We start from the raw sequence: 6,748 nt of genomic DNA on the forward strand, positions 1-6,748 counted from the left end.
TGAAAACATTCATTGCTTTCTTTTACGACACTTTAAAAATGACCTGAAAATCATCGCTCTACACTAGAATACTCCCTTAAGTACGGGAAAAGTGTTAAGTACTGACACATTTTTGAGAGAGATTGCACATTGCGTGATAGATTTATTGTAACGGAAGGAAGAAAAGTGCAGACGTTAAACTACTTGAAAAAAGTGTAAAGTCAGATAATAAAAAAAGGAAGTGTAAAAGTGTATACTATTGAATGTTCTAAAACATCAACCGATCATTAAAAATGTTTTTTAAGCGAAATTCACTAAAATAGGTATTTACCACAAAGAATAATAAATAGTAAAATAGTTTCAATAAAAATAAATATAAAATTGCTATTATTAGCATCACGCTTAGTTAAAAGTATTCAACGCACATGATCTGCATCGGAGTAATTTGGTATCAATAATCATTTAGTGGTTCCCGCGCAGGAAATAAATTTATGTATTACTTGGAAAAAGTATCTTGTAATAAAATCGAATGATTCATCATTATTTAAATACATAATAATAAAATTATTAACCTATTTCAGATAATGTAAACTTCCTTCCGAGAAAGTTATTGTAATCGTATGAAATTGAAATTGTTTCGAAATAGTCCAAGTTTTTATTTTATATTTTAACTCTTCAAAGGCTACAGATCATTTTCGTATAGACTTATAAAAAGACCGGTTGAATTATTTAAGAAGGCTTTTACTCAAATTAGAAATTCGTAATAATCTACAAAAAATGTTGATAACGTGAAACAATAACAAAAAAATTAAATATTAGACTAAGACTTTTGATCTTAATATAGCGGTATTTTAAATTAGTTTTCTACAATATTCGATCCTATATATACAATTAAATTAAATCCTATAAATCCTATAAATACAATTAAATACTCAGTAATTATTGAAACAAGCAATATTTATTATTCCCGCATATCATAACCTTTAGTTTATTTTAAAATTTCTAAAAGTTTTCGGCACTTTTCAAAATTTTCTAATATTTTAACAAATTTAAAATGAACAATATTTTTTTTAAATTTGAAAAAAAAAATATTCTTCAAAAAACCGACTACTTATTTAAAGTATGATTATGAAACGAAAAGTTATAGTAATTGTCTAATGCTTTAATAACTTTAAATCTTTAATTCGAATATAATCATGTATTTTCATCGAACATGTTTATTATTATCATTAAGGATATGCATTTCATTTAAGACATCCAGTGAATTTTTCTAATAATTGATTGTTCTGAGCAGCAAATAAAAAAATATTGCCAATTTTCTTAATCTATTAATAATAATTATATTTCTTAATTATATTAGCAAGTATAAAAGCCAGAAATGCCATGTGAAATAATATTATAAGTGAAATATAAAATGTATTGGAACATCAAAGTCTAATAAGCAAGCAACAAGTCCGTATATCTACGTACAGTACATACAATCAATTCATTGCGTGTCATTTGTTTTACCATAAATAAAAAAATATGTTTAATAAAGCAATCATATTATTGGAAACTATTGCCAATCACGTATATCAATCAAATTTATTAACCGCTAAGTTACACTATGCACTTAATCATACGTATATGGGGAAAGCACTTTCCATTACATAACGTGGAAAATAATATTCTTCTTATATTATAATAATAAATATTGAAGCACTATTTATTATTTTTGAGTTCAAAGCTGGTATTTTAATGAATGAAAAAAAGTACATTTTTGTTTTTTAAATTATTTACCATGAGACTTAGAAATGTTATTTCTTAGATACCGAATTTAACGCGATAATCATATTTTACCTATTATAATACACTCACAATTAGTTTCAAACACAAAAATATTCCAAAATTGTACAAAGCACATTTTTTAGATAAATAATATGTTAGTGAGACTGTTATTTTGTAACTGTTTTAGTTAGCATCTAGTTAGAATCTATGTATGAGAAGGGTTAGATTCAAAATCGTAAATTAATCGTATAAAAAGTGATATGCGAAATTTCCAAATAATATCTTTCGAACGAATTTTCAATTTTCAATTTTCAAGGTTTTAAAGTCTTTTAGCTAAAATTTTTTACACTTTTCTATTATTCCAAAGTAGCGGCTTATCAAGACTCCACCTTTAATCAAATGCCTAATAATTTGTGTTTAAATTAATTTAATTTTAACGCATCATATCACAAGATCGACTTTTGAATCATCATTTATTTTTTTTTTTAACTTTGACAAATTTTTAAAATTAAACCACTTGTTGTGGTAGCGTAATATAGGGTATAGCGCGGGTTAAACGTCCGCGGGCAAGAAAGCTCCACCATCGATACTCAAAAACCAGTAAAGTTAAGAAATTCTTAATAACAATATTTGAAAGTAGAGGAGCAAAAATATATAACCCGCCGTCATCTTAATTCTTACGATGTAGCTATCGGGAGAAAACGGCAATGTTTGAAAATCCATAACAAAAGTATTTTCTTTGACAACAAATTTGGCAAAATAAAATAATGATAATATTGGATATTATAGATAGATATAATTAAACTCGTTTCTCAAATTATGAAATTTATTTATGCTGGTACGCAACATTATTCAATAATAAAATAATTATATGCATTATTAAAATCTATGCTAATTTATATACTTATCGTTAGTGTTATTTCATATGTCAAGTACTCTGTTCTTTTTTCAAAAAAATGGTTTTTACAACTTTTGCTTCGTAACTTCAAAACGGCTAGCTTTATTAGATCAGTAAAAACTCAAATTGAATGTTTTGCGAAGGTCCGGACAGAAGATCATAAAACGTATAGATATGATAAAAATTTCATTTTTATATCTTACGATTTCAGGACCTCGTGGAAAGTTAAAAAATAAATATTTGTTTGGATATCATATGCGAGCAAATACTTTTATATAACTGTATCTATATATTTTCACTACTTTCTTGTGTACGAACCCACTTGCTATGTTGCAAATGCGTAATTTTCTATAATTTCATAGCAAAAATGTTTGAGTGCATTGAGTCTTATCATGCAAAAATGATTAGTATTTTATTTTTCTGAGGTTTGAATATATATATATATATATATATATATATATATATATATATATATATATAGAGGGGGTCGATTCGTATGGGTCAAAAAAAGTCGCTTAGGCACATATGAATTTCGAATTTTTGGGATCAAAATACGATACTTTGCTGAAGAAACCATACCTCTAAAATTAATTCTGATGTCCCAAATGCATTCACCCAAAAGATAAGGGTTAAATTTTGAAAAACCGATCAGGGAGGTTCGAGGGGTTGAACCAGGAGCATGGGTGAATCTGCCATCTAAAGTTAGTGGGAGTCGGTCATACATTTGGACGCGATTAGGGCACTCTGAATGGGTCAAAATGGATTTTTTCAAATTTTAACCCATATTTTTAGGTCAATGCACGGGACATAAGAATTCATTTTAGAGGTATGGTTTCTTCAGAAAAGTATCTTATATGGTTCTTAGTATCCAAAAATCATGTACCTAAGCGACTTTTTTAACCCATACAAATCGATCCGCTCTAATATATATAGATATTGAAGTAAAGTAAACTTCAGCCTTGCTAACGAAACTCTGATTAATAAAAGCTTTGATTTAAATTCAACTTACACGAGGATAACATGGATAGTATTATTATGTATGCAAGAAAACAGAAATGCAAAGATCATTTTCGCTTAGTAGTGCCATAAGTGTTTAAAATTCATGCATTCTGATGCCTGTAACCCATGTACGCACGCAAGCTATCTTATTGAACCTTTCTTCGCACTTATCGATCAGTGACGGACTTCTTACAATGCGGTCTTGATGCCAAAGATGATAGACGGAGAGCTGGCAATATCTAGAAATTTGTTTGTTTGTTTAAATATTCCCAAAACACCAATAGCGGCGAGGACGCCAAGGAAATGAAAAGAGCTTATGTCTAAGTTTTTTATTAGTTCAAAATAACGGTATTTACAAAGGATATTATATTGAATACATATTGGAATCCGCAAATAGTGAAATTTTTAGTCGCGAATATAGGAATCGGGTCGCAATAAAGGTCCGCGAATAAGGGACTTCTACTTTTGTAGCTTTTTCTCATCATTTTGTAGCTTGAACACATCATTATTAAAATCAACTATTATATGGTATAATTCTTTGTCAGCCTTTTGTTTAAATGGCGTTTGATTCAATGTCTGGTTCACCATTCAAGGATACGACTGACATTACTGTAAGAGTGATTTTACGTGATATTAAAGTTTTAATAATTTATTTTTGTTATAAGATTGCCGTGATCTCTCATACCAGAATAATTGTCTGACTGAGATACAGTATGTATGAATTATATCAAATATAGTTTGTTCTTTTTGCAATATATGTATGTATTTGTTCCGAAATTTCAATGGTTTAATCTCAATGTATGCGTCCCGGCTTTAGATATTTCGTCGCGGATTTTTAAAAATAGTTTGATTGACGATAATTTTTAAATATATTTAAACTAAAAAATTTGAACCAAAAAAATGTGCATGTAGGTTTTTAGCGCACCTCCGCCCACTGCTGGGTCACAAAGGTCCAATTTGACTTTAAGTAATTATACAGTTCAAACTAAATAAACTACATTACAACACATAACAGGTATCGAACAACCAACTATCGAACTATGTTCAGTAAAATTCCCAGTCAATTCTTGGTTATAGAAATGTGTTTTTTTTTTAAATTTGTCACCTGTCTCTTTTACCCCATAGAGTAAAATAGACAGCCAGGCCGCAAACAAATATAATGTCTTATTTTTAATTTTAAAAGAATTTTACGAAATCATAACTACCTACATTACTCAACCATGGTACATTTGTATTTAACCTTGATCTGGTATTTCGTCAGAAACATTCATCAGCAGAGTTGGAATAACTATTTATTTAATTTATCTTTTGTAAAATTGTTTTTCTTAACTTAAGCTATTTTTTATTTACTATTTTTTATCGTCTACAATTTGCTATGAAATGTTCTATTAGCCCTTTTTATTTCACTCACATGTAAGTTTTCATAGAGGTTATATGGAGAAAAAATTGTTGAATCTAGCATAAAAATAACAATACATCAGATAAAACAATTAAACAACGTATACTTAAAAATTATATTAATGTTTCGTAAACAACGAAAAGTAAATCTAACAACGAAAGTAAATACGCTTGTTATGGATTTAATACAAATCAAGGTGATGGCTGGTTTTACACCATTTTCCCTCTACTTTTAAATATTGTTGTTAACTAGCGGGGTGCATGGCATCGTGCCTTGAGGCAAATTGCATGAACTTCCCGTACCGTAATTAAAAATCTTGGTACGAAACCCGAAAAAATTACACAAAATTGGTACACATTATTAAAATCTCTATAAAATATCTGATAAAAAAAACATTTTTGACCGCCAAATGACATTTTTTTAACTTATTTTCATTGAGAGTCTACAACCGTTCAAGTTGTTCAACTTGTTCATCGGACACTCTGTTCTCTTAAAAACTGAGTTACCGGTTTTGGCACTTTTCGCCCCGTATCTTCGGAACGGCTAGACCTGCCTTCGCCAAATACTAATCAGCACGTCTCCTTATCAATACGAAATGAATGTTTTTTTGAATTATTCAAATCGGTTGATCGGTGTTCCCGAAATCGTCGACAAAAATTTGTATCCGCGCGCACACACACACACACAAACATTCATTTTTTCTAAGGTATGCCAACATGTTCAGAAACCTTTAAAATGTAAAGATATATAAAAATTTTAATTTTCGCTTTTTTTCGGATACTATAACTTACCCTACGGAAAGTTAAAAATTTTTTAAGATTACTAGTTTTTGAGATATTAGCGGTGGACCTTTTTGCCCGCTGACCTTTAAGCCCCGCTCTATCCTACTGTCGATTTTGAATTATTAGGTTTTATATATTAGGGAGAAAAATCATATTGCAGAATGTTACTTTTGTTTTATAGTTAGCGATATACATAAGTGAATATGTTGTCGTAGTCGGTCTACTAGCACTATACCATACTGGCGCTCGTATATCTCACGTAATGATTGTGCTGTGCAGTATGAATATATGGCCGCGGTATTGTGCCAGTGTGCCGACTCACACGGTATCATCATGCCGTCATAGAATCTACCATCGACATCGTGAAGACCTGAATTTATTAAGGCGAAATCACCTCCCGCGCAATGCAGCTTCCGACAGTTCCGGGCCGAAATGAAACGCCTTCAACGGAAACGACTTCGACTAATGAATTTATGCGCTAATTGTATGTATTATAAAAAGCCATTGTTTTAAAAGCTTGCATTATTTTATTATTTAGAGTAGGTACTTTGAGAATTTAATGGTTCAAATTCAGTTTAGAAAATTTCTACTTTGTCATTGCTCTGATTATACTATGCCTTGGTTGCAAGTTTAATGTGAACGCGAAAACCATAATTAAGAATCCGAAAAACTCAAAAAAACAGCCACAATTCTTAAACCTGTACAAAACATGAACTATTTCATTTTCAGCCAAATTAAACAATTAACTAGTGATGCTGAAACTTTTTTCGATGTTTTTTATATTTTGAAATTGAATTACCATTTTAGGACCTTTTTTTCCTGTATCTTCAAAACAACTGGACCTGCCTTCGCCAAAAACTAATCAGCATGTCTCCTTATTACAAATCAAATGTTTTGAAATGAATTATTCAAATCGGTTGGTCC

This window comes from Ctenocephalides felis, unplaced genomic scaffold (assembly GCF_003426905.1).
Source record: "Ctenocephalides felis isolate EL2017-DRISC unplaced genomic scaffold, ASM342690v1 CF-g0.4_SCAFFOLD_01886, whole genome shotgun sequence".
Lineage (NCBI taxonomy): Eukaryota > Metazoa > Arthropoda > Insecta > Siphonaptera > Pulicidae > Ctenocephalides > Ctenocephalides felis.